General features: G+C 38.7%; 1 long non-coding RNA gene across 1 annotated transcript; it reads left to right on the top strand.

The window, feature by feature from the left end:
- Positions 1-550: 550 nt before the first annotated feature.
- LOC128314890 (uncharacterized) lies at positions 551-7,847 on the top strand. Its single transcript, XR_008297100.1, has 3 exons — positions 551-904; positions 4,362-4,500; positions 7,563-7,847. It is a non-coding gene; the product is annotated as an uncharacterized LOC128314890 (long non-coding RNA).
- Positions 7,848-8,091: the final 244 nt, after the last annotated feature.

Raw genomic sequence — 8,091 nt, forward strand, 5'->3', positions numbered from 1 at the left:
AGGAAAGACATCTAGATTCCAACACTTTTCTTTTCCAGTTTAATACAGCATTTGTAATGGGCGAAGGAGTCCCTGATGGATAAGGCATGCCGACTGAAAGAAAGCGGGGGAAAAAAGGGAACCCTCTCCAAAGATGAAAGTAACCCTCAGGAAGTGTAAAGTCCAAACTGGTAATTCGGACTCTATGTGATGTCAGAAAAAAATATCCAAAACTTAAAAATAAGCAAGAGCTTGCTGGGTGTTCTTCAATGCAGTATTGGGTCAGCTTTCCATTGTCAAGGCCATTTTATTATAACTCATGGGAGGCAGAGGCTAACTTGTAGATTTTTGTCTGATAGGGCTTAGCCAGATGAAATTAAGGTCTGTCTGGTGGAATAGGTAACCATAAAGGTTATACTTTTATGATTCTGTTGGACATTAACTAAAATTGAGGAAACTTCACAAGACATAAAATTAACCATTGGCTATTTCAAAGTGTACAGTCTAGAGGCATTTAGTACATTCAGAATGTTGTGCAATCATCACCTCTATCTATCCAAAACATTTCCATCATGCCAAAAGGAAAGTCTACTGTTTAGGCAGTTATTCTCCACTCCACACTCTGAGCTTCTGGCGACCACATATCTGCTCTCTGTTTCATGGGTTTGTTTATTTTGGATGTTTCACATACCTGGAATCATACAGTATATGGCTTTTCATGTCTGGATTCTTTCACTCAGCGTAAAGTTTTTGAGGTTCATCCATGTTGTAGCAGGTATCGGTACTTCTTTCTTTTTATGGCCAAATAATATGTATTCCACTGCATGGATTCACAACATTTGGTGTGTCCATTCATTGCTGATGGACATTTGAATTGTTTCCATGGTTTGGCTATTGAGAACAGGGATACTATGACCATTCTTATGTAAGTATTTGTTTGAATACCTGTTTTTAATTCTTTTGGGTATATACCTAGGAGTGGAATTGCTGGGTCATACAGTAAATTTATGTTTAACTTTTTAATGGAGCTCCAAACTGGTGTCCATAGTGGCTACACCATTTTACATTCCCAACAGCGACACACAAGGGTTCTAATACCGCTACCTTCTTGTCAACACTTACTTTCCATTTTTGTTTGTTTGGGGGTTGTTGTTGTTGTTGCTATGGCCAGACTAATGGGTGTGATCTTATTATAGTTTTGATTTGCATTTCCTTAATAACTAATGACATTGAACATCTTTTCATGTGCTTATTGGCCATTTGTAGATCTTCTTTGGAGAAATGTCCATTGAAGTCCTTTGCCCATTTTTAAATTGGATCATTTCTCTTTTTATGGTTGTGTTGTATTTTTTTTAGCTTTTATTTAATTTTATTTAAATCTAAGTGAGCTAACATATAGTGTAATAATGATTTCAGGAGAATTTAACGACTCATCATTTATGTGCTGTAGGTATTCTTTATATATTCTGAATGTTAGATAACCTTTATCAGATATACAATCTGCAAATATTTTCTCCTGTTCTTCTCACTCTCTTGATAAAGTCTAATTTATCTATTTTGTCTTTTGTTGCTTGTGCTTTTTGTGTCATATTTAAGAAATCACTTCAAATTCCAAGGTTGTTTTCTTCTAAATTTTATAGTTTTAGTCTTTCGGTCTTTGATCCATTTTGAGTTGTTTTTTTTTTTTTAACATAAACTCTGTGCCCAACGTGGGGTTTGAACTCAAGACTTTGAGATTAAGAGCCACATGCTTTACTGACAAAGCCAGGCAGGTGCTTCAATTTTGAATTGATATATATATATATATATATATATATATATATATATATATCAATGATATATCTATATCTATAGATCTATATGCCAGCCCCACACTGTTTTGATTACCATAGCTTTGTAGTAAGTTTTAGAATCAGTTTTAGAATCAGAATTAGGTCCTCCAATGGTATTCTTCTTTTTCAAAATTGTTTTTGCTTATTCAGGGTCTCTTGTAATTCTATATGAACTTAAGGATTGCCTTTTCTGTTTCTGCAAAAAAAAGGCCATTGAGATTTTGATGGGGATTGCATTGGATCTATAGATTGCTTTGGGGAGTGACCTTAAACTAGTTTTGATTCTAACACAACAGTCTTATACTACTATTACTTAAAAATATCTATCTTTTCAAATGTGCTTTGAACTGGCTTTACCATTATTACTGGCTCCCTTATTGAGGAGTTGAACAAATCTGACACATGCATTTTATATCTGCATACGATATAGGTTTTGAAAATTATATCATAACAATGAAGTCACAAATTATTTAGGGATGTGTTTCCCAGCACATTGGAATCATTGGGGCAGCTTTACACAAAGCTGTTCCTTGGGTCCCACTTAATGGAGATTCTGCTGTCATTAGTCTGGGGCATAGCGTGGGCGTTGGATCTTCTTTTAAAGCTGTCCGGGCGATTCTAACTGCCCTCAGTGTTGAGAATCACAGTATTATGGGAAGTTCTAGTGAAATCACTTCTGATTTGTTCTCATTGGTCCTTCAGGATCCTCACTGGGAAAGGTGGCTATGAGGGGGGTGTTACTGAGGAGATGTCATGCTGGGAACACAGTCGTCTGTTGACTATGAGCACCTTTAGGTGAGAGGAACACTAGGAAAAAGGGATATTTTTTCTTATCTATCTTCCTACCTCTGTGGCTCCTTTCCGTTTAAGAAAAGCGACAGTGAGTCCTTGTTAGAGGCCACCATCAGGGTGACACAGTCTGTTGTCTCCAAAGCCATGACAAGTGAAGCAAAAACCCACAGCTCAAGTCTGTCAGGGAGTAAACATGTTGTTTAACAAACAAGTAAGAAGCCACGGAGAAATGGACAGAGTAAAAGGAGGAGGTTTGAGAGAAGAGGTCTGTAACCCTAGCAAGCCAGTGAGGGAGATATTTTCACTACACTGAAGCTTTCAGAAAAAAAAGATGGAAAGACAGGAAGACTGGGTTTGGAATGATTTGGCGGCACAAGGAAAGCCTCTCAGGTTAGCGATCACCTTTCCAGGGTTCCTCTCCCGCTCGTGCTCTCCCTCTTCCAGGTGGTCCCTTCTTCACATCTTTTCTTCAGGTTAATTCCTCTCTTCTGCCTCTTCCCTTAGCCTCTTCAGGAAGGTTGTTTCTTTTTTTTTTTTTTTAATTTTCCTTTTTTTATAAAAACATTTTTAAATGTTTATTTTTGAGAGACAGAGAGAGAGAGAGAGAGAGAGAGAGAGAAACAGAGTGTGAGTGGGGAGGGGCAGAGAGAGAAAGAGACATAGAATTTGAAGCAGGCTCCAGGCTCTGGGCTGTCAGCACAGAGCCCCATGTGGGTCTCAAACTCACAGACGGTGAGATCGTGACCTGTTTTATGTAAGCATTGGGTACACAGGCTTTGGAGCCAAACTGTCAGGGACTGTAGCCCAGCTTTGCTATCTCCTACTACATATGAGCTCGGCAAGTCACTCAGCGCCATAGTTTCCTTGCCTGTAAAACGGGGGAAAGGATAGTATCCTCTTTACAGAACTATTATGAGTAAATACACGAAAGTACCTAAAATAACACCTGGCATAGACTGAGTGCTCCATGAATGTTAGCTGTTTCATTATTATGTTGTTAGTATTGCCCAGGCGTTAGAGTCCTCAGCTGGAGTAAGAGTGAGGCAAGAAGTTTTCAGGACTCCAGCAGAGGAAGTCTCTGAAAAACAGTTCTGACAGGAACCATGGAGGATGCGTAGTCTTGAGGCTAACAGTGAGAGATTCTGCACAAAGAATAACTTGCACAGGAGGTAAATTGGGTGGATTAGGCAGCTGCTTTTAACAACAAAGAAGGTAGATTCTATCCCACTGCTGATTGGTCTGGCAGATGCAATCCCCCCCTCCCACTCAACCCCCCACATAAATGTGACTCTGCCTGAGGACGGGGCAGTAGGCTTCCCAAAAGGATTTTATTGTCCATTTCCAGCTCTCATGGGTCCGGTACCTTTGAGACTACAGTGGATGATTTAAAAATGTTTCCTTGTTCACATGCCTAAAATTTCTGCTGCAACTGTGGCCATCCTCTTGACTATGCCAAAGATATGAATAACACCTGACCTCTCTTCTTTGCTCCCATATTCTGTTCCACCCCAGAGCAGACCCCCTCTAGACCCCAAGGCAAAGAAGCAATAGTACGGAAGTAGGGGACTCCCTGGTGGGGTTCCCAGGTGACTGATAGACTTAGATTTTTTCCATCTTTCTGCTCTCTCATCCACAGTGTTAGCAGGGACTTATATTGCCTCAGGGTACAAGATAGCTGCTGCAGTAGCAAAAAGCGACAGTGTCCAAAAGCAGAAGGGAGAAAGAGATTTCACTCACTCATGCCTCTCTTTATTCCAGGAAATTTCCCCTTCAACTCCCATTGGACAGGACTGGGCCACATATCCACACCCTGACTTCAAGGAGGCTTAGAAATTGAGTATGGGGATTTTCAACTTTTCTTGGAACGTGAGGAAGGCTATGCTGGCAGAAAATTTGGGTAAGAAAATAGTTTTTAGGTTGCCAACTAAAAGTGTCTGCTTTCAGACCCAAAGCCGTTTTCCATTATGTACATTCTAAATGACCACGCTTGAGCAGTCTGGCATATCTTATTAGGACAAAATGAATTTTCTTAAAAATGCTACAGGCTGTAAGCAAATCCTCATGTGTCTCACTGACCACCCCCTCAAACTGAGTCCTGATTCAACGTTGCTGTGGCTAGGGAGCCCTATGTGTCTTCTTCCTTTAGGCTTCCGGAGAATTCCTGATCCCCTAAGAGGCAATCTAATTTAATTAATCTCATAAAGGACAGCACAGAAGAAGGCTGCTGTTGTGTTGCAGTACCCTGGAGGTAGCTTTGTATTTGCTTAGTTTTTTTTTTTTTTTAAGTTTGATTAAAAATCCAATAAAACAAACAAGTTACAATGTATAATTATCATTAATCTCAGAGAAAATTATTTTCATGCACTTACGAAAAAAAAAATACTCCAGTAATCTCACCCCGCCTTACATTATAAAGGCCAATTCTCCAGCGAGGTCCTCCTTCTCACTGTTCTCCTCTGTCCAAATATTAGGAAATTTAACCTTTATTTCTTTTTTGCATAGTTTCCACTTTTTTGATCAGTTGTTTTTTGCTCAGACTTAAAAATATATACTGTTTAATAATTCACATTGGTTTTCAAAGAAGATACAAATGATAGACACTATAGAAAGTACAGAGTGAAAATGCCCCTCTCTTATCCCCCACCCCCACCGCCCAGCCAATTCCCTATCCTGGAATACCCCTCCCCAGAGTTGTGCACAGTTAACAATTTCATTCTGGATCTAGGCATGTACAAATAAACATATGCAGCTATACACTTGTGCATTAAAAAAACCCCATATTATACATTGTTCTACAACTTTTTTTCATTTAACAGTGTGCTCTACTCAACTTTCCATATGCTTACGCACAGACTTATTTAATTTTTTTTAATGTTTATTTATTTTTGAGAGAGTGTGTGCACATGAGTAGGGGAAGGGCAGAGAGAGAGGGAGACAGAGAAGCTGAAGCAGGCTCTGTGCTGTCAGCATGAAGCCTAACATGTGGCTCCAACTCACAAACCGTAAGATCATGACCTGAGCCAAAGTCGGACGCTCAACTGACTGAGCCACCCAGGTACTCCAGACTTATTTAATTTTTTATCATATTATATTCCATATAATGTACATTTTGTAATTTTCAAAGTATTTTCATCTCCCCACTCCCCCTTTTTTTTCATAGAAAAGATTTCATGTTGACTTTCATAGAAAAGATTTCATAATGACTTTTTAAAGAGTCTTTAACACAGCTCTAATAAACTTTAGGAGTACTAATGTCTTAATAGAACACAACCTTCTCTAGCATGGAACTGGGTAGAAGAAGACTCTATTTATGATTTTATAATGATGATGATTATGACAACTCCTACTTGTGTTTATACATTTTAAGATCATTTTCCATAAAGGATCTCATTTAAACTCCATCTGATGAAATTTTGTTCTGAAAATGCCTGTAGATTCTCCTGATAACGTTATTTTTATCGTAATAAAGTCTTACACTATGAGCTGGGAACAGCATGATAATGTTGTTATTACTACCCAAACAATTATTATTTCATAAAGATGAAAAATAATAGCTCCAGCATTACCTCGTGCCCAGCCTTCCGTAACTTTGAATGTAGGCTTCTTGACTATGTCCTGCTGTTTCGTGCTTCTCACCTTCAAAATACATGAGGAAAAATTGGCACAATTGCAAGGAGAAAGGCAATTCCCCAACTGCAGTGCTAGATTTTAATAGTCCATCACAAGAACTGACAGAAAAACTAGATCAAAAGCAAAATTAGTGAAGATGTGGAAAACTTCAACAACACTATCGACCACTTTGACCTGATTGATATTTACAGGTCATTATACCAGGAACGACAGAATACATATTTTTTTTCCGAGGGCTCGTGATACGTTCATAAAAATACACCATATGCAAGGTCATAAAACACGTTTGATAAGTTTGAAGGGAATTAAATCATACGAAGTTTGTTTTCTGACTGCAGAGGCATTAAATTTAAAATTAGTAACAATAAAATATTTAGAAAAAACCCTCAACACTTAGAAATTAAACAACTACTTCTAAATAATTCGTGAATCAAAGGAATCACAGGGAAAATTAGAAAATATTTTGAACTATATGATAAGGAACATATAACGTGTCAGAACTGGTTAGATGAAGCTAAAACAGCATGTAGAAGGAAACATAAAACTTTAAATGCTTAAATCAATGACCAAAGGTTGTACATTTACAAGAAGCTAGAATAAGAGCAGAGTAAATCCAAATAAGAAGAAGAAAGAAAAAAAAAATAAGCATAAGAGCAGATCAAGGTGATAAAAACAGATAACAATAAGGGATTTTAACCAATCAAAAAGTTGGCTCTTTGAAATGATCTACAAAATCCACAAACCTCTAGCTAGAATGATCAAGGGAAAAAAACAAAACAGAAATCACCAATATCAGGAACTAAATAGGTGTTTTTGTTACAGATCCTATAGGCATTCAAAGGACAATATAATGTTATAAACCACTTTATGCCAACATTCAACAAGGCGGATGAAACTGACAAATTTAAAATATACAACTTACCTAAACCAATAGGTCATATCTACTAGAGTCATATCTATTAGAAATTAAATACATTATAAAAAATCTTCCCACAAATAAACCCCTGCCAGGAACAGATGGTTTCACATGTGAAATCTAGCAAACACTCAAGGAAGATATAAAATCACTATCACACAATCTTTACTAAGAAACAGAGGACAGAATACTTCCTCACTCATTTTAGGAGGGCAGTATAACCCTAACATTCAGACTCAGATGCACTGATGCAAAGCTCAGAAGCACTGATACAAAAATCCTTAGCAACAAATTAGCAAATCAAATGCAACGGTATAAAAAGGATGGGATACCACGACCAAGTAGTGTTTATTCCAGGAATGTAAGATTGGTTTAATGTTAAAACTTACTTGATGTCTCTTTTTTCTTGCCAGACCTGATATCTTCCATTTCTGCCAAGATATACCAACGCAAGTAGGTTGAGCCTTGCAGGAGAGCCTCAAATACATCAGGTGGCCTGGTTCAGGAAGCTTCTTTGTCCCCCATGGGCTCAAAACTCTCCCTTCCTCCCTCACTCAAAGACACCAAGGTAGCTAGGGGTCACCAATAGGGAGATCCTAACCACATCTCTCACTTACCAGTAGCTATCTGGTGGCCTGGCCTGGGGCAACTGCTTTTGTCCTGTCAGACGGCACCAGAGGTACCTGATAAACCAAGCAAATCAAGGGGCGCCTGGGTGGCGCAGTCGGTTAAGCGTCCGACTTCAGCCAGGTCACGATCTCGCAGTCCGTGAGTTCAAGCCCCGCGTCGGGCTCTGGGCTGATGGCTCAGAGCCTGGAGCCTGTTTCCGATTCTGTGTCTCCCTCTCTCTCTGCCCCCTCGCCCGTTCATGCTCTGTCTCTCTCTGTCCCAAAAATAAATAAACGTTGAAAAAAAAATTAAAAAAAAAAACCCAAGCAAATC

Source organism: Acinonyx jubatus, chromosome A2, assembly GCF_027475565.1.
Source record: "Acinonyx jubatus isolate Ajub_Pintada_27869175 chromosome A2, VMU_Ajub_asm_v1.0, whole genome shotgun sequence".
Lineage (NCBI taxonomy): Eukaryota > Metazoa > Chordata > Mammalia > Carnivora > Felidae > Acinonyx > Acinonyx jubatus.